This window comes from Pseudorca crassidens, chromosome 6, assembly GCF_039906515.1.
Source record: "Pseudorca crassidens isolate mPseCra1 chromosome 6, mPseCra1.hap1, whole genome shotgun sequence".
In the NCBI taxonomy this organism is placed as follows: domain Eukaryota; kingdom Metazoa; phylum Chordata; class Mammalia; order Artiodactyla; family Delphinidae; genus Pseudorca; species Pseudorca crassidens.
The window spans coordinates 113,722,331-113,743,042 of NC_090301.1; the positions used below are offsets into that span (position 1 = coordinate 113,722,331).

The 20,712-nt window shown below is 41.4% G+C and overlaps 2 long non-coding RNA genes and 1 pseudogene across 2 annotated transcripts in view; 1 reads left to right on the forward strand and 2 right to left on the reverse strand.

Moving 5' to 3' along the window:
• The window catches only part of LOC137226713 (uncharacterized), a 58,030-nt gene extending 54,647 nt beyond the window's left edge, over positions 1 to 3,383 (reverse strand). The window contains exon 1 of the long non-coding RNA XR_010944489.1: positions 3,298 to 3,383. This is a non-coding gene — a long non-coding RNA (uncharacterized lncRNA). The remainder of the gene's footprint in view (positions 1 to 3,297) is intronic.
• A 2,455-nt stretch (positions 3,384 to 5,838) lies between these two features.
• LOC137226711 (uncharacterized) overlaps positions 5,839 to 20,712 on the reverse strand; it is a 28,668-nt gene continuing 13,794 nt past the window's right edge. The window contains exon 3 of the long non-coding RNA XR_010944487.1: positions 5,839 to 5,972. This is a non-coding gene — a long non-coding RNA (uncharacterized lncRNA). The remainder of the gene's footprint in view (positions 5,973 to 20,712) is intronic.
• On the forward strand, positions 17,832 to 18,708 carry LOC137225960 (nudC domain-containing protein 1 pseudogene; annotated as a pseudogene).

A 20,712-nucleotide genomic window follows, 5' to 3' on the forward strand; every position in this document is an offset into this window, starting at 1 on the left:
GTCATATTAGATTAGGGCCCATCCTAATGATCTCATTTTAAGTTGATTACCTCTGTGAAGATCCTATCTCCAAATTAGGTCACAATCTGAGGTATTAATGGTTAGTACTTTAACACATGAATTTGAGGAAGGGACACAATTCAACCTACAACAATGGATAAGGAACAAATACTTTGCAACTCATTCTATGAGGCCAGGATTATCACCCAGATATCAAAGACAGATATATCAGAAGTAGAGAAAACTAAAGACCAACATCCCTCATGAAAACTGATACAAAATTTATGAAAATAATATTAGCAAACTAAATATATAAATACATATATTTTGATTACACATGATGACCAAGTGGGAATTACTTCAGGAAAGTAAGGTTGATTTAACATCTAAAAATAAATTAATATTATATATCATATTAATAGAATGGACAAAAAAATCACATGATCATCTCAGCAGCTATAGGAATAGCATTTGACAAAATTCAATACCTATTCATGATTAAAAAACAAGCAAACAAAAACACTCTCCATAAAGTTCTAGACAAAAACTAGAACTTCCTCAACCTTTTAAAGAGCTTCTAAAAAATCCTACAGCTGTGTTATACTTACGGGTGAAAGAGTGAAAGCTTCCTTCCTAAGATCAGGAATAAGACAAGGATGTCTGTTCTTACCACTTCTATTGAAAAAGTTACTGAAGCCTTTACCCAGGAATATGCTAGAGCAAGAAATAAAAAACAACCAGGGGACTTCCCTGGTGGCTCAGTGGTTAAGACTCTGAGCTCCCAATGTAGGGGGCCCGGCTTTGACCCTTGGCCAGGGAACTAGATCCCACATGTATGCCACAACTAAGGAGACTGCATGCTGCAACTAAGGAGCCCATGAGCAGCAACTAAGGAGCCCACGAGCTGCAACTAAGGAGCCGGCACAACCAAATAAAAAAAATAAATAAAAAGGCAACCAGATTGGGAAAGGAAGGAGTAAAATTGTCCTTATTCACAAAATATGAATATCAAAACTCTGATGGAATGTACAATAAACCTACTAAAAGTAATAAGTTTATCAACATTGCAGAATACAAGCAACAAACAATCTACAAATGAAATTAAGAAAAAATTCTAGTTGCAATAGTCATAAAAAGAATAAAACACTTAGAGAAATACTAACAAAATAAGGGTAAGAGCCATACACTGAGAACTTCAAAAGATTTAAAGAAATGGAGAGACATATCATGTTTACAGGTTGGAAAACTCAATATTGTGAAGATGGCAGTTTTGCCCAAATTGATCTGTAGATTCAAATGCAATCCCTATCAAAACCCAGCAGGATTGTTTTTATAGAAACTAGCAAGTTGATGCTAAACTGTATATGAAAATGCAAAAGACCTAAACTAGCCAATATAAGTTTGAATAAGAAAAGCAAAATTAAAGGATTCACATTACCTCATATCAAAATTTACTATAAAATACAGTAATCAAGAAAGTGTGGTATTGGTATAAAGATAGATATATTAATCAATGGAACAGAATAGAGAGTACAGAAATATACCCCTACATTAATGGACAATTTATTTCTATTTTCAACAAAGATGTCAAGACAATCTGCTGTAGAAAAGATAGTTTTTTCAACAAATAGTGCTAATACAATTGAATATGAATATGCAAATAAAAAAATTTAGTCCTTACCTCACACCATACATAGATATTAACTTAAATGGAGCATAGACTTCAGTGTAGATCTAAAACTATAAAATGTCTAAAAAAGCACAGGAGAAAATCTTTGTGGCCTTGGGTTAGGCATAGAGCTCTTAGATTTGACATGAAAAGCAAGATCCATAAAAGAAAATATTGATAAATTGCACTTCAACAAAATTTAGAACTTTTGCTCTTCAAAAGATACCATTAAGAAAAAAAAAAGATAAACCATACACATGGAGAGATTATTAGCAAATCATGTATTTGATAAAGGATTTGTATCCTGATCAAGAAAAGAATTCTTACAGCTCGATAATTAGAAGGCAATTAAAAAATATGCAAACAACTTTAGTAGACATATCACCCGAGAAAAAATATGAATGGCTCAACATCGTTACTCATTAGGGAAATGCAAATTAAATCACAATAAGATACAACTCACTGTCCACCCACTATAAGGGCTACAGTTAAGAAACTGACAATACCAAGTGGTGGCAAGATTCTAAAATGGTGTAACATTTAGGAAAATAGTTGGAAAGTTTCTTAAAAAGTTGAACATATACTTCACAAATGATATAGCAATTCTACTCCTAAGTACCTACTGAAAAGGAATGAAGGCATATGTCTACACAAAGACTTACACGTGAATATACAAAGTAGCATTATTCATAATAAGAAAAAACTGGAAATAACCCAAATGTCAATCAACTGGTATACAGATAAACTAAATGTGGTATACCTATACAATGGAATGCTATTTAGTACTGAAAAGGAACAATCTACTAATACTACAACATGGATAAACTTCAAAGTCATTATGCTAAATGAAAGAAGCCAGACACAAAAGACAACATATTGCATAGTTCCATTTATATGAAATTTCTAGGAAAGGCAAATCTACAGAACTAAAAAGCAGATCACTGGTTGCCTTAGCCTGAGGTTAGAATGAGAAGTAACTGTAAAGGGACACAAAGGAACTTTCTGAGTTGATGGAAATGTCTTAAAACTGGATGGTTGCGTGACTCTCCCCATTTGCAAAAATAATTGAACAGTATACTTACCTTGGGTGAATTTTTTTGCATGAACACTAAATCTCAAGAAAGCCTTAAAACTAATTAAAAGTAAAAAATATTAGAAAAGAAATAGAAAAGTTAACATATGTGTATTAAATGCTGCAGAAACAAGTGATGTGGGAATGGGCACAGAAAGATAAAAAAAAACATTTTAAAGGAATAATGACAATTTGCTAAAGCTTGGAAGGGGCGGGTGAAGGAGAGAAAGGAATCAAAAGTACCACGAGTTTTCACATCAGAAGTTGGTAGGCTGAGCTGCTCTCAGGGTGTAAAATATCACTAGGAAGTCTGGTTGAGTTTGACAGGCAATTGGAAATGCAACCCTGGAGCTCAGACAGATGTCAGTTTGAAGATTGCAGATTTGGAAATCATGCACAGGGCTGAAATCATGGGACTGAATGAGATCATGAGAAAATTAAGAGCAAGTGGGACAGGACAGAACCTTGTAGAATACACATCCCCAAGGAGCCTGAGAAGGAAGAGTTAGAAGGAATTTAAAGAAAGAAATATCGCCTATGCCTTCATGAGACTCACCTGCCAGAAAGTCGCAGTGGTGGCCAACTCACAAAGAAACACAGGCAGGAAGGAGGCAACAAATCCACCAAGACTGTAGTATTTCTAGAAAATAAAGATAGAAACATGATACGTTTTGCCGTTTTTGCCTCACTCCTTAAAATAGATTTAGTAAGAGGTAGGATGGGGCTTCCCTGGTGGCGCAGTGGTTAAGAATCCACCTGCCAATGCAGGGGATATGGGTTCAAGACCTGATCCAGGAAGATCCCACATGCCGCAGAGCAACTAAGTCCGTGCGCCACAGCTACTGAGCCTGCATTCTAGAGCCCACAAACCACAACTACTGAGCCCGTGAGACACAACTACTGAAGCCCATGCGCCTAGAGCCCGTGCTCCGCAACAAGAGAAGCCACTGCAACGAGAAGGCCGTGCACTGCGACAAAGAGTAGCCCCTGCTCGCTGCAACGAAGACCCAATGCAGCCATAAATAAATAAATAAAAATTTTTTAAAAAAGAGGGGGGTGAACAAAGGGTCATGTTGCCAACAAAAATAGAAATGAGGGTTTCTTTTCATGATAACCAGGAAAAATAAGGAAACAATGAACAGGCTGGGGAAACAACATAAACAGGTCTGAAAGAGTTAAGCAACCTTGGTTATTCTTTAGCTGTTACTACCTTATTCTTTAGCTGTTACTACCAACAAGCGCTTGTAGCTAGACTTGTCCTTCCCAAAGCTGATTACTCTCTGACTCCATACAAATTACCCTTTGCACCTGGCATTCCTTCTCCCCCTACACTCCCTTGTAGCACTCTTCATTTCAGAAAGGTCACGGGCCGACATCTTCAGGGACACCAGACACAGGTGCTGAGCCACCTGATGCCAGCTTTGGCCATGAATTTGCAGAAGAAAAGAAATGCAAGACCTTCACTACTTTTGATCCTTATCATATACCCCAGACTGTGAGCCCCACGTATAAAATCTTCTTTGATTCCCCAAGGAGGGGAGCACAGTTCTTGAGGCATTAGCCTAGTGTCTTCCCTTTGCCTGGCAAAGAAAATAAAAAGCCTCTCCATTTCTTATCTTCCAATTCTCTGTCTCCGTATTTTTATTCGGCATCAATGCACAGGGAGCCAGATTTGGCAACAGTCAGGGGAAGGAGAGACAAAGGTGGTCCCTCCTCAGCTGCGTTTTTGCTTTCTGCAGTTTCAGTGACATAGAAAATTCCAGAAACAGAAGTTTCAAATTGCGAGCTGTTCTGAGTAGCCTGATGAAATCTCTTGCAGTCCTGCTATGTCCTAGCGTTTGAGAATCACCCCTTTGTTCAGCCGTCTACAGGCCGTAAACGCTACCTGCCCGTTAGTACAGGAAAAACACAGCATATGTAGGGTTCACCCCTCTCCGGGGTTTCAGGAATCCACTGGGGACCTTGGAACGTATCACCCATGGGTAAGGGGGGATTACTGTACATGGAGAAGAGAAAAAGGGGGAGATGGGGAGTTTTATGTGGGGCTAAGCTGACATTCTCTGGGTGCTGTCCCTGCCCCAAGAGGATTCTCTGGCCCTCATCCCTGTCTCCACCCTGCTTCCCGTCCAGAGCCTGACCTTGTTTGCTGGGACAGCGACACAGCCCTCTTCGTGCATCTGCACCCCTCCAGCGCAAGCACCCACCGCTCTGCCTGTGGCCTCCCTCCCCTCGTGGGGCGGGGCGGGTGGGGGAGGGGGAGGAGGGCGGCCCGGCCAATAGCTCCTCGGATCTTAAAGAGGTGCAGGTCCTCAATATAATCATCAAAAACCCAGCTATAAATGCAATACATACGCCTGTAACCACAGCTTTTGGCTATAAAGGACATTATTGGAACAATTGAAAAAACCTGAATCTGGATGGTGGTAATATGTCGATGTTAATTTCCCAATCTTAATGATTGTATTGCGGTTATGAAGGAGGATGCCCTTCTTTGTAGTCACTAAAATATTTGGAGTGATGGAGAATCATGTGGGCAACTTACCCTCAAGTGGTTCAGGGGAAAAAATGTTCTTTGTACTATACTCGCAACTTTTTTATAAATTGAAATCGTTTCCAAAAAATTTTAAAGCTGTATGTTAGCGGGTAGGTTGGTTTGACGTTATGTTTTTGGTTTATGGGTTAGTAGGACCAAACGAAACCGGCGAGGGAGGTATGGAAGGAGGGAGGCTGGGTCGCTTGTTTCCCCGTCCTGGTTTTTGTAGACCTCCGGGTTGAAAGACTGGAAGTAACCCTGTTTGCCTTGCAAAATGTAAACAAAGACATTACCCTTAAACAGTGTAATAATGTGCTTTCCTCATCCCAGCTAACAGCAGGGGCTCCCGCAATCAGACCAAATAAGTTTAGTCTCTGTCGCTGGGGAGGTTCGCTCCCACAAAGAAAGGCAATTTAAGTAATTAGCCAGTCTTACGGCAGGATCATCTCCTGGGCTCAGTGGGGTCCAGGGAGCACATAGCTGTTGGGGGAGGAAAACGATCCTTCATTTTCACACTCGCTTCTTCTAACCCAAACTTTCAAAGCATGCTCAGAGAGGACACTTTTCCTCAGTGCCTCTCAATGTCCCAGATGAAAAGAAGCTGATGGCTGAGCCAAACCAGCACATGCTGACAAGCTGTTGTTTCCTCTTCGGGTTTGTTTGCTTCCCAATGAAAACAGCTCTGTTGTTTTTCCAGACTGTAAAAGTGATCCATGCTTGTTATTAAAACAAATTTAGACAATAACAAATAAGGGTAGTTGGGGCTTCCCTGGTTGCGCAGTGGTTGGGGGGCCGCCTGCCGATGCAGGGGACGCGGGTTCGTGCCCCGGTCCGGGAGGATCCGCATGCCGCGGAGTGGCTGGGCCCGTGGGCCATGGCCGCTGGGCCTGCGCGTCTGGAGCCTGTGCTCCGCTACAGGAGAGGCCACAACAGTGAGAGGCCCGCGTACCGCAAAATAAATAAATAAATAAATAAGGGTAGTTATAAAGTAGAGAGTTATAGGGACTTCCCTGGTGGCACAGTGATTAAGAATCCGCCTGCCAATGCAGGGGACAGGGGTTCGATCCCTGGTCCTGGAAGATCACACATGCTGTGGAGCAACTTAAGCCCGTGCACCACAACTACTGAGTCTGAACTCTAGAGCCCGCGAGCCACAACTACTGAAGCCCGCGCGCCTAGAGCCCGTGCTCCACAACAAGAGAAGCCACGACAGTGGGCAGCCTGCGCATAGCAATGAAGACCCAACAAGCTAAAAATAAATAAATAAATAATGCATTTAAAAAAAAATTATCTATAATCTTCCCAACCAGAGAGAGCTATGGTTCATAATTTAGTGTATTATCCTTCAAGTTTATATAATTATAAATAAAAATATGGTTATAGTAAACTAGCTGCATTATAACCATTATAATCTTTGTTTTCCTCTTACTCTATCATGGGCATCTTTACATGTTAATAAATATATATTCGTGATGTCACACCACAAAGAATCCTTTGCCCAGACAACCCAATAGAAAAATGGGCAGAAGACTTTAGCGGTCTTTGGGGGCAATGCCCAATAAACACTAAAAGAATGCTCTAGTCATCAGGAAAATTCAAATTAAAACCACAGTCACCCACCAGAATAGCTAAAGTGAAAGAGACAGATAAAAGCACATGGTGGCAAGCATGTGAAGCAATTAGAACCGTCACGCAGTGCTGGTCTGTTGTAAATTGGCACAACCACTTTGGAAAACTGTTTGGCAATATCTCTGAAAACTAATCATACGTATACGTAGAGTTCAGCAGTTCTAGTCTTAGGTAAAGAGAGAACAGACGTGCATATACGTCTTCACTGAAACATAGGTACAAGAATGTGCATAGCCTCACTATTTATGATAGCCTCAAACTGGAAACAACCAAATGTCCAGGTATTGTAGAACAGAGGTGAGACAGGCTGGGACCTGGGACCCTTTGCTGCAGTGCTTGCTCCTGGACAAACATCTCCTCAAGCAACAGAATACAAAGAAACTATAAGAGACCAACATAACTGTGCTCATGCCCAGTTGGGGCAAATTATGAACAACGAGATACAAAAAGACCAAATCCACCTGCCACTTCTGAGGAGCCAGGAGCAAAGGCAGGGAACTTTGCATGATCCCTGCACACAGCACCACCAAAGGGGTGGGCAGACCCCCTAAGCCACCCCTTCAGCCCGACCTCTGGACACACCTCTACCCTCACCCCATATAAGGAACTAGTTTGCACCCCCCACACACACTCAGGGAGTGAGCAAGGGAAACTGTTACTTCTCTGTGCTCCCTCCTGCTTCAGCACCAGTCTCAATAAAGCCTTGTCTGAATTTCTTGTCTGGCCTCTTTTATCAATTTCTGCTAATTAAAGAGTCCAAGAACCCTAGTTGGGGGGCTTCTCTGGTAGTGCAGTGGTTAAGAATCCGCCTGCCAACGCAGGGGACATGGGTTCGAGCCCCGGTCCGGGAAGATCCCACATGCCGTGGAGCAACGAAGCCCGTGCACCACAACTACTGAGCCCATGTGCCGCAACTACTGAAGCCCGTGCACCTAGAGCCCCTGCTCCACAACAAGAGAAGCCACCGCAATGAGAAGCAAGTGCACTGCAATGAAGAGTAGCCACTACTCGCCGCAACTAGAGAAAGCCCGCGTGCAGCAAGGAAGACTCAATGCAGCCCCCCCAAAAAAGAAAGATGGCCAAGAAGCACATGAAATGATTGAAAAAAAAAAAAAAAAAAAAAACCCTGGTTGGTAACAGGTGAATTGTAGTACATCTATAATGGAATACTATACAATAGTGAAAATGAATGGCTTCCAACTACACATAACAACATGGATGACTTTCACAAACATAACATAGAGAAAAAGAAGCCAGCCACAGAAGACTACACACGGTACAACTCATTTATAACAACATCAAGAGCAAGTTTACTAACCATGATTAGGTCAGGATGAGGTTAATCTTCTCAGGGGATGGGGACTGCAGGGGGGGCACATGGGGACTTCTGCGCAATGGTAAACTTGTCTTTCTTGATTTGGGTACTGGATAGAGAAGTGTATTCACTAAAGTTTATCCAGCTGTGCCCTTAGGATCCGTGTATTTTTCTGTATATAGCATGCCAATACATATACTATACACAGTAATACTACCAATAAAATGAAATGAATCAACTTTCCAAAGCCTGGAATCAATTGGATTATATTCAGACATTTTTTTCTTACAATCAAATGGTAGGAATTTCCTAATATTTAAGGCAAAACCTACATCCAGACTGCATACAATATTAATGGCATTTCCATTTTTAACCCTCTTTAGCTATTATGACCCATATCCGCCTGTCCCCTCTCCATAGGCACTGTGTTAAGTAGGAAAGAACATCCCAATCCTTGGCCCATAGAGCCGCCCCCCCAAAAGCTAGAACAGTGGTTCTCACCAGGTGGTACTTTGCAATCACCTTAAACTCACGTGCATCTAGGTGAGTGTGAGCTAGGTTGTTATTAATTGTACATTGCCGAGATGTTATGGATTGCCACCTAGATTCTGCCTCAGGGCTGGGGCACTCATTTCCCAGCTCCAGGGAGGGTTACTTCTTCAGGACTCAGGAGAGTCCCTTCCCAGAAATTGTTCTCGGTAGAATGAAGCTGCCCGCTTGGTTTATGCTTCTTCCTGGGGCAGCTCACATTCAGTGACTGGTGTGGACAGAATAAAAAGGCTGGCCCGTGCCTCAGTGGGGGATGACTCTGAAGGCCCACCCCAGCTCCAGGGCGCCCCACGATTTGGCTACAGCCTCTGTTCAAACTGCATCACAGTTCAAAGTTTCCCTTTATCCAATCTTGCTTTCCTTATTTCCTCCCAGATGTTATGTCTGAGAACATCTCCTGTAAACTTTCTGTACACAAATCTCCATTTCAACGTTTGTGTCCTAGGGGACCTGACCTGAGACGTTCACCTATGAGAAAGCATTCAAAATACATGTCACATCGTTGTAAACCAGCGTTGTCTAGGATAGGCTTTACGGAAAAGGCAAACCCTTAAGTCCACACAGAATTACAATTTGGGAGAAGCCAACTTAAAGCTTGCCGGATAACGAACCACCAGGAAGCCTCAGGTCAGAAGCATAGATGGGCAAAATAGATTGGGGAACCATTGCTCATGTTGGCCTCACCAGAGCAGAATGGCTTTGTTGGGAAATAGAGACACGAGGTTTAATAGACCCGTGAGGCTGGTTGGGAAAAAAACCTTGGCTTGAAATTGGTCTTAAGAAAACAGGGACCTTGTGCTGATTTTCAACGAGTGATTGATAAAGGTAAAGCTGCTTTTGGATAAATCTAGCAACAAGGTACAAGACTAATTGCAGGTGAGATTGACAGCTTGAAGACCAGTATGGCAGATGGGGCCTCCATCCCAGGGAAAGGCACCACTTGCCCAGACTGCAAATAGCTCACAGAGTGTTCATAAGATGAGAACCATCTTTCCTATCTGAAGGGCCGTCATGAGAAAAAGGAATCGGCCTTGTTCAGCGGGGCAACACCAAGGAAGCAAACATCAGTGAAATGCAAGGAAACACGTTAAACCAGAGAGCTATCCAACAATGAATCGGACTTCTCTTTGGCAGAGGTGAGCTCATACCCCTGAAGATTTTTCAGAAGAGGCTGGTGGCTTACTCATTAAAGATAAGAGAAAGCCAGCAATGAGTAGAAGGTTAAACAAGAGTCCTTCCATCTTCCTTTTAAGTCCTCTGTAAAAATGCAAAGAAAAGCTTAACTCCACCAAGAAAAAACTGGCTACATTTTAGTGATTTATGGAGATGGGGGGTGAATAAATATTTTCAATTGCCTCCAAGTTTTCAAACACAGAGGGTAAAATGCAGTTGGTAAAATTGACCCCAATGTGAAAGTGTAATGATTGGCCCTTTTTTAAACAATAAAGTAGGAAGTCTGATTCGACTTCCACTTGAAGTAGAAAGGATGCCTACGGTGTCTTACATCAACCACAAGATGGGAGCAACACGGTGGGGTTACATGCCTCACTTCCATCCAGAGCTCACTCCCGATTTTCAGAATGGAGCTTCCAACTGCCAACTGGCTCACAGAGGCTCCCTTTTCCTTCACAGCTCCTATGCTATTAGAGGCGAAAAGGGATTCTGGGCAGCAGCAATCCAAGACTTCAAAGTCTCCTACTACTCCTTTCACCTCATTGCCACCTGAGCGGGGATGGAGAGTATCCAGAACTTCCATCATGAAAATGAGGGTATCTTCCTGCTTAGCTAGACAGCTTTCCTCTTAGCTGCTGGTTACAAGTGGGCTCACTCATCCTAGGTCTTTTAAAGAAGCCATTCGTTTGCTGAGAGCTTCTCTGATGACTCAGATTTATTCTGGAGTTTGTCTCTTTGAAGATGTATCTTTATCCAGAGTTAGAAAAGGACTGCATGGTATTTTATTATATTGATTATAATAAAGAGATTTTGCTTTCTCAAGTTTGATTTTATTATACTGATATGCCCCCTCTTCCCCAACCACTTCTCTGAGGACTGGATTTCATGGTTTCCCACTTAAGAAGTTGATATTTTTGGTTCATACTCAAAGGAGAATAAAAGCAGAAGGAATTTGGCTCACGCCTTCTTCACACTGTGCACCTCCAGCTTTTGCCATGTGTGACATTAGTTCCCGGAATGCCAATCCAGTTTACAGAATCCCTCACAATCACATGAGAGCACAGGTCATCTGGTCTACTACACATCAAAAGAGTTAAAAGGCACATGGGCACCATGGTGTGTTTTGGGGTTTCCTGCCTCAAGTTCGTGTGTCTGAGACCAGTTTTGCCCCTGTTGCGGTACTAACCACAGAGTTAGAAAGGGGAAATGTATTTTCAATGGAGAACGTCACATCGAAGAGGAGAGCACTCTTTCAGCAAAAACAGAATATGACCGCAAATGTTTTTCAACGAGTTGAGAAAGAAACGCCAAGAGACAATTTTAGAAATGCTTCAAGACAAGAGCAAGCTCTCCAAAATTGTCATTAGAGTCAACCTGGGTGGAACACCAATGGTGAGGTTTTCATCTCTGTTTGATTTCTCCAGGCTAAAGGACAGATATGATTGTGGTAGGGAGGGTTATGCTTTTCAAGGGCACCTACCACCCATCGCCTAGAGAATGGAGTTTAGCATAAGGTCCTTACTTGTAAAACAATGATGCTGTGTATTCATACACGTTTGTGTTCTTTCAGTGACAGATCTAAACAGCTTTTCCCTTTGGAATCCTTCCATGTGATGTTGGCTCGTTACTGTGTGAATGAGGTCAAGGTCATTAGTTCAGCATCCTGGGGACCAATCTGCTGCTCTGTTTCACTGCCACAGACCACAACTTTAACCTCATTCAGCATAGGCAGGAATAAGTCTCCCTCACTTGCCTATGCATCCAATGTCCACCTTCACTGCAGGAATCTACTGTTCTTGATTTTTATGAAAACTTAGAGTTTCTTTCTATGTATGTTAGGAATATGCACATAGATATTTATTCCAATTTTTCACACACAAAAAATATTCTGTTCTAAACCTTGTTTTTTCTCAATGCATAATATTTTTTGGAGAGCCTTCCACATTGGCACATAAAGAGCTTCCTTCATTCTTTTTCATGGCCTTGTAGTATTCCATTTGTTCCACAATTTATTCAAGTCTCAATTGGGTTATTCACAGTGCTTTGCATTTTTTAAAAAAGGGTCAATGAATAACCTTATACATACATCCTTAGGGTGTTTCTGTAGGATAAAGTCCCAGAAGTAGAACTGGGAGGGATATACATTTGTAATAGATATTTTGCCAAATTGTTTTTCATAGGAATTGCCTTATTTCTTTAACATATAACACGGAATTTTAAAAAAGGATGTGACCTTACCTCACACTATAAAAAAAAATTAACTCAGAATGGAACAAAGACCTGAATGTAAGAGCCGAACTATAGAACTCTTAGAAGAACACATGGGTAAATCTTCATGCTGTTATATTTGGCATTGGATTCCTAGATATGATACCAGAAACACAAGCCACAAAAGAAAAAAGTAGATAAACTGAACTTCATCAAAATTTAAAACTTCTCTGCCTCAGAGAAAACTACCCAAAAAGTGAAAAGAAAACCTACCGAATGGGAGACAATATTTGCCAACCACTTATCTGATAAAGATCCATTATCCAGACTATAGAAAGAATAGTTACAATTCAACAACACAAATAACACAATTAAAAAATAAGTAAAGAACTTGCATAGACATTTCTCTAAAGAAGATATACAAATGGCCAAACAAGCACAAGGAAAGATGCTCAACGTCATCAGCCATCAGGGAAATGCAAATCAAAGCCACAGTAATGCACAATAATTGAATATACTTTATGCCCATGAACTGTACACTGAAAATGGTTCCAATGGTAAATTTTATGTTATGCATATTTTGCCACAATTTAAAAAAATTAAAACATAGACCCTAAAAGCAAAACAAACAAGCAAACAAAAAAAAACCACACACAATGAGATACCAGTTCAAACTACCAGTATGGCTATAATGGAAAATAAAAAGAAAGAAAAACACGTAGTATTGAGAATGTGGAGAAATTGGAACACTTGTACATTGCTGGTCAAAATGTAAAATGGTGCAGCCACTCTAGAAAACAGTCCTCAAGTTACCATTTGACCCAACAATTCTACTTCCAAGCCTATACCCAAGAGAAATGAAAACATATGTCCACACAAAAACTTACACGCAAATATTCATAGTAGTATTATCCATAATAACCAAAAGGTGGAAACAACCCAAATGTCCATCAACTGCTGAATGGATAAACACAATGTAGTGTATCTATACAATGGAATGTCATTTGGCCATAGAAAGGAAAGAAGTACAGATACACACTGGAACATGGATGAATCTTGAAAACATTGTATGAAGTGAAAGAAGCCAGTCACAAACTACCACATATTATATGATTCCATTTATATGAAATGTCCTGAACAGGCAAACATATAGAGATAAAAAGTAGATTGGTGATTGCTTAGGGCTGGGGTGGTCGGGGGAGTGGGAAGTAACAGCAAAGAGGTGGATGAAAAATTCTGAAATTGACTGTGGTGCTGGTTGCACAACTCTGTGAATTAAATAAAAACCATTGAATTGCGTACTTCAAATGGGTGAATTGGGTGGTATATGAATTATATCTCAAGCTGCTACCAAACAAACGTCATCTAATTACTAAGGAATCTGGTTACCTGATAGTGGTGGGATAGCAAAGGTCAGGTTTTCATGATTATCCTCACTTGAGCCTATTGATCTTGACAGTCATCACCGGTCCAGCACATTCAGGACATTTCCTGCAAATGCTCCATTTGAAGCACTGGGACCTGAGAGCACCACCTGACATTTGGTAATTTTCAACCAGTAAAAATGTGCTAACCACCACTTTCACCTGATTCGTTATCATTTAACTCTTGGCTTTTCTCCATATTGAAATGAACTATAAAATGAAATAAATGGGGCACTTTTTAGGAAAATAATTCTACAGACTACCCAAAGGTGCTTTAAAACAGTAGTTTTAGGGAATTCCCTGGCGGTCCAGTGGTTAGTACTCCATGCTTTCACTGCCGAGGGCCTGGCTGCACAACGTGGCCAAAAGTTTAAAAAAACAAATAAAAACCCACAGTAGTTTTAGAGACGGGTCAACAAGTTATGTGATTACTGAATCAAGTGAGCAGATAGGGGCAGGGAATGCTTTGAAAGCCATTCATCATTCATCTATGGAATAGCACAATTTATTTATTCTATTGTCAACTAAATCTTTTGACTTACCTCATAAAGAGCTTCTACAAGTCAATAAGTGGAAGGCCAGTAATATACTGGGGAAAGAACATGAAAACACAGTGCATTAAAAAAATGTAAAAATAAGATTTAGATGTGAAAAAGTGTCTCTCCTCCCACAGGAGAAAAATGCAAGTTAAAACTACCCATAGTTCCTCTGTCAGAGTGGCAAATACTAAAAAGCTTACGCATACAGTGGGTTTTCACAGAGAGTAATAAGATCCTTGCATTATTGGTGAAAAAATAAATTGCCATAGTCCCTGGAAGGCAATCAGATAGCATCTAACAAAAAGTACAAAGGCCATATCCTGCGATCCAGAGATTCCCCTTCTAGGAGTGATGCTACGAATGCACTTTTCTTTTTCCTTTGTCTTTTCTCCTCTTCTAATCTCCATTCTATGCCTCAAGTGAAGTCAATAAATGGGTAATAATGCCCTTAAACTCTACAGAATTAATTTCTTTTTGACTGTAGGAACTGGCAGCTCAAAAAAAAAAAAAAACCCCAAACACTAGATGCCTTAATAATTAAAGAGAAACCTTAAAAGTTCTTTTTATGAAGGTTCACAGCTATAAAAGTAATAAACGAAGCTCCCAAAATACTGCACTGTAGGTCGGGTTAAGAATCCTATTCAGTAAGAGCTGGCATTGCTGGGCCTAGGAAGCTGAGCCCAATTATCAGCATATGTGCTACCATAGCGTCCCCTGCTGGCCCGATGCAAAACCAAATTTACGTGGTGGGTTTTAGTCAACAGTTTTCTTCAATAGCTGCTCTAAAGACAGGGCGTCTCCTGCGACTTGCTGATTATTACCTCTGCTCTCCTCTAGCTCTCAACTCTTTCTTGCATCAGATAGGCTTGCCTCCTACCTCTCAGTGAAGAGCAAGATCCCTTGAAATCTCACCTCCTAAAGAGATTTGCTCCTTTCACTACTCTTTCCTGGCTGTTTCCTCTTGGGTAGTTCTAGTTCTACCTGTTCTCCTCTTTCAGTGTGTCTGTCTGCCTCTGTACTGGCCACATACCATGTGCCCCCAGGGCACGGCGGCCTCGCACCCACCAACAACCTGCCATCCCCTCACTCACTGCCCCACCTTATCTGCACCTGGCCACTCCCCACTCATTCCTCAATCCAGGGTTTCTTACAAGGAGGTCTGTGGACCATCTACATACTATTCCCAGACTGCTTGCTTAAAATGCAGATTCCTGGGCCCCTGAATCCAACCTTCTAGAATCCTGAGGCCTACATTTATAACAAGCAAGTACCCCAGTGAATTCTTATGTGTTCGCGCACACACACACACACGCACACGCACACACAAAAATCATCTTTTTTTTTTTTTTTTTTACCAAACCATACACTCTTATCCAGAAACTTGCCACACCCCCTAACCATTTAAAGAATTAATTGCAAATGACCCATTCTTGGCTTTCAAGCCTTTTGGTAAATTGTTCAAAATATCTACTTCCTGTCCCTTCCTGTAAGTGGATTATATATCCCTACCCTAGTGATGGCAGGTTTGGCCATATGAGGTGCTTTGGCCAATCAATGTGAGAAGTAACACATGCCTCTTTCAAGCAGTCACTGGGAGAACTATTGCAGAGTTCCCTCAGCGAGAACTGATACCCTCCACATAGGGGCTGCTTCTTCAGCCGGGGCCCAGAACAAAGATGCAAGGAGCAGAGCTACAGGCAACGCATAATGGAAACCTGATATAAGTGAAAAATAAGCTTATTGCATTGCTGTGATTTGGAGTCCTTTGTTACTGCTGCTTTGCCTAAGCTGACTGATACGAATACTTTACAGGCTGCTTTCCTAACTCTATTTCCCATTACTCTCTAATACTTATTCCATCTAAACTCCAGCCAAACTGGATGACTTGCTTTTCCTCATTCACAAATTACTCCAATTCTATGCAGCCATTTGTTATCTCCTGCCTACGAACCTACCTCTCAAAATCTGACTTCAATCTTCAAAGTCCATCTCAATTGCCACTTTCTGTGTAAAGCCTTTCCTCATCCCTTGATGGGCCTCCTTTCAACCTTATATAATGGCAACTATTATAACCTGTTTATTTTTTTTGGTTTTTTTTTTTGATACTTTTCTTATCATGTCCCCTCAAAACACCATAAGTTCCTTAAAGATTATCTTATTCATAATGTGTTCAATGAAGCTTTGCAAATAGTAGGAATCCACACAAGTATTTGTTTAATTAAATTAGCACTTTCAACTAAAGAACTGCTGTTTAGTATATTTATGATGTTTTTAAAGGTAGACTGTATGAAACACTTAACATACTCATTGAGTAAGCAAAATTAAGATGCAAGTAGAATTATTTCTAATAGCAAACATTACTGCTGAATGAAATATAGGTCAAAGTTTAATGAACTTGTGTGCATGTGTGTGTGTGTGTGTGTGTGTGTGTGTGTGTGTGTGTGTGTGTACGTGTGTTATCTGCAAAAATGACCAGGTCTTGACCTTCATCCCTTGCTAAATCCAACAGGTTTTAAACTAAAACTTCATCAAAGAAAAACAATGTATCATAAAGTTAGTATTCCTATGATTACATGCTAAGGGCAATTTTTACATTTATGGCCCAAATTAGCTAATGTATTTTCTTACATTCAGGAAGATGTATTTCCCTGCTTGTGATTAAAATTCAACAAATATAATTCCAATTTCAAAACAAATACCCAATAACAAAGTGCTGCCCCTACAAATCCTCGTAACAAATAGAGTCCTATCTCTGGTGATGAGCATCTATCTTCCTTTCCACTCCTCTCCTAGGAGAGGAGGCATTAACCTAATGCCCTCTGAAACATTTTGGCAGTAATTGCAATGGTTCTTCAGGTTTTTCTGAATCTAATTTCGTTTTTTGAATCTAATTTTAAAAGTACAGGAGACAGTGATGGGAACCATGCCGCCTCCCAGCCACGGTGATACGCGTGAAGTGCGGACCTTTCAACACGAACTTTATTAATTCTCATGTTAGGACCCTGGAAGGCGATGGAGGTGGCCGCTAATTGCTCCCTGTGGGTGAAGAGACCTCTGCTGGATCCCCACTTCGAGGGTTATAAGCTGTCCCTCGAGCCGCTGCCCTGTTACCAGCTGGAGCTTGACGCAGGCTTGTCTGGAGCGATGCTCAGTCTATGTCTGATTATTCCTCACCACTGAGATAAGACTTTTCTGTGTACTCTGCCTATGAATTAGGAGTTTTCTCTGGTCTGCCTAGTGGGAACAGTGACAGCTCCTAGCCTTGTCTGGCAGAAATAAAACTTCAAGATGATCAGTATACACTGGAACACATGCATGCTTTTGGAATGTATAATTACCTACATTGTGATTCATGGTATCAAGACAGTGTCTACTACGTTCATAACGTTGGAAGAATTATGAATTTAACAGTGATGCTTGGGCTTCCCTGGTGGCGCAGTGGTTAAGAATCTGCCTGCCAATGTAGGGGACACGGGTTCGAGCCCTGGTCTGGGAAGATCCCACGTGCCGCGGAGCAACTAAGCCCGTGAGCCACAACTACTGGGCCTGAGCATCTGGAGCCTGTGCTCCGCAACAAGAGAGGCCACGACAGTGAGAGGCCCGCGCACCGCGAGGAAGAGTGGTCCCCGCTAGCCGCAACTGGAGAAAGCCCTCGCACAGAAACGAAGACCCAACACAGCTAAATAAATAAATAAATAAAACAAAACCCAAAAAACAGTGATGCTGGACACTGCCTTAGGAAAACCACGAGAGGTGTTTTCGACTTCCTACAGATTTGACAGCATATGATAAGCGCCTTTGCACATCCATCCATTTCACATCTTCTACTTGGGTTACCTTGTCAGATGGAACTGGAAGATTGTGTCTCATTCGAACAGGTGAACGTGGAAATAGTGCATCTGAAAAATGGGATATTATGTTTAATGAAGAGCTTGGCAGTCCTTTTATCATAAATCACAGTATCTCATTGCTGAAAGCTGAAGAATATTCGATAACTATGCTGCTTCTTCGAACACAGAAAGAGGAATTGGATATGGAAGGAAGTGGTTTCTATGTTTCCTTGGAGTGGGTCACTATTAATAAGAAAAATAAAGATAATAAAAAATATGAAATTACTAAGCATAATATTCTCTGTGGAAAGTCAGTGCCCCATTATGTCGCTTTTGAGCCCGATGGGAATGGTCTAATGATTGTCTCCTACAAGTCCTTTACATTTGTTCAAGTTGGTCAAGAGCTTGAAGAAAGTAAGGATGAAGACATGTCAGAGATAATCAAAGAACCTCTGTACTACTGGCAACAGACTGAAGATGATTTGACAGTAACAATACCGCTTCCAGAAGACTGTACTAAGGAAGACATTCAAATACAGTTTTTGCCTGATCATGTCAACGTTGTGCTGAAGGGTCAGAGGTTTCTGGAAGGAAATCTCTATTCATCTATGGATCATGAAGAAAGCACTATATGGATAATTAAAGAGAACAATAGCTTGGAGATTTCCTTGATTAAGAAGAATGAAGGACTGACATGGCCAGAACTAGTGGTCGGTGATAAACGGGGAATTTATAAGAGACTCAGCTCAATGTGCTGCAATAGCTGAACGTCTGATGCATTTGACCTCTGATGAACTGAAGCCAAATCCAGATAGACCTCCTTGTAATGCTCAAGAGTTGGTGAGAATAATGTGGTACTTTCTTTGAAGAGAGCTCCAGTTTATGCAGATTTGATGGCAGTACATTTAAAAACTACTCATTTGAGATCTGAGGTTACAGGGCAATCAACTAGCTTGAAAATCCAAGGAAAAACAGGTACCACCAAGGAGAGATTGGATAGGAGAGCTGGTTCATCTGAACATGGGGAGAAGAAAGGATTGCCATATAAGTGGGTGAATCTTGGAAGCAACCAGTACCTTTTCTCTGTCATAGTGGATCCTAAAGAAATGCCCTGCTTCTGTTTGCACCATGATGTTGATGCTCTACACTGGCAACCACACTCCAGCAACCAAGACGATACGTGGGAGCATATCGCAATTTTCAATGCTTTAGGCTACGTCCAAGTATGAAAGAGACCCAAAAATTTTTTTGCCTGTGCTCCAAATTATTCTTATGCAGCCCTTTGCGAGTGCCTTCAACGAGTTTTCATCTATCGTCAGCCCACACCCATGTCCACTGTACCTTACAATAATAGGAAGGAAGGCAGGCAAGTAGGGCAGGTTGCTAAGCAGCAAGTAGCAAGCCTAGAAACCAGTGATCCTATTTTAGGCTTTCAAGCAACAAATGAGAGATTATTTGTTCTCACTACCAAAAAGCTCTTTTTAATAAAGGTAAATACAGAGAATTAATTACTCCAACATGTTGGCTTCTCTGTACTGGAAAAGTATTCAGTGGTAGCTGGAAGGCTAGGCAGTTGTGCTGTAACCTGTTAAGTTTTATTGTGTTAAAATTATCTTGTATGAATTTATTTTTTAAAGGATATGGGAAATATATTCGAGACTATGAGTCTATAAAAGCTATGGAATGAAGCTGCAAATTTAGAGAAAATTAGCTTCTGTAAAAAATGTAAAGATAGTATTAGCAAGTATAATTTTTTAAAAACAGAGGCTAGAATCTCATCTTTTATATGAAAGATGTACAATTCATTGTTTAAAAATAAAAATATTGGGGCTTCCCTGGTGGCGCAGTGGTTGAGAGTCTGCCTGCCGATGCAGGGGACACGGGTTCGTGCCCCGGTCCGGGAAGATCCCACGTGCCGCGGAGCGGCTGGGCCCATGAGCCATGGCCGCTAAGCCTGCGTGTCCAGAGCCTGTGCTCCGCAACGGGAGAGGCCACAACAGTGAGAGGCCCACGTACCGCCAAAAAATAAAATAAATTAAAACAATAATAAATAAAATAAAAAAATAAACAAAAATATTTATCGTGTAAAAAAAAGAGTATAGGAGACATTATTTTTGAACTGCTTTTCTATTTCATGCTGTATGAGGTTTTACTCTAAGCGGAAGGTAAAAATACTTTGTACTTATTAGGGACACCACGTTGTTTGCCAGAGCACCTCAAATTGGCCACCTGTGCTAGGAAAATACGCCATGTATTCAGCCCCTTCATTATCACAGGAGGGGAAACATTTCTTCTACCAAAAACTCAAACGACACAAAAATGCGTAAAGATTCCTGACCTCTTTTCAGTCATTTGCTATCTTCAATAGCAGCAATTTCTAAACCATATTCCATGGAACAGAAACATCTCTACACGCACGGATAAATGTTTAGCCCAAAAAGCAAGGGTTGGGTGGTTAGTGGTTAAGAACCCGCCTGCCGATGCAGGGGACACGGGTTCGAGCTCTGGTCCGGGAAGATCCCACATGCCACGGAGCAACTAAGCCCATGCGCTACACTACTGAACCTGCGCTCTAGGGCCCGCGAGCCACAGCTACTGAGCCCGCAAGCCACAACTACTGAGCCCGCGCACCACAACTACTAAAGCCCGTGCGCCAAGAGTCTGTGTTCTGCAACAAGAGAAGCCACCGCAATGAGAAGCCTGCGCACCCCAAGGAAGAGTAGCCCCCACTCACCGCAACTAAAGAAAGCCCGCGCGCAGCAACAAAGACC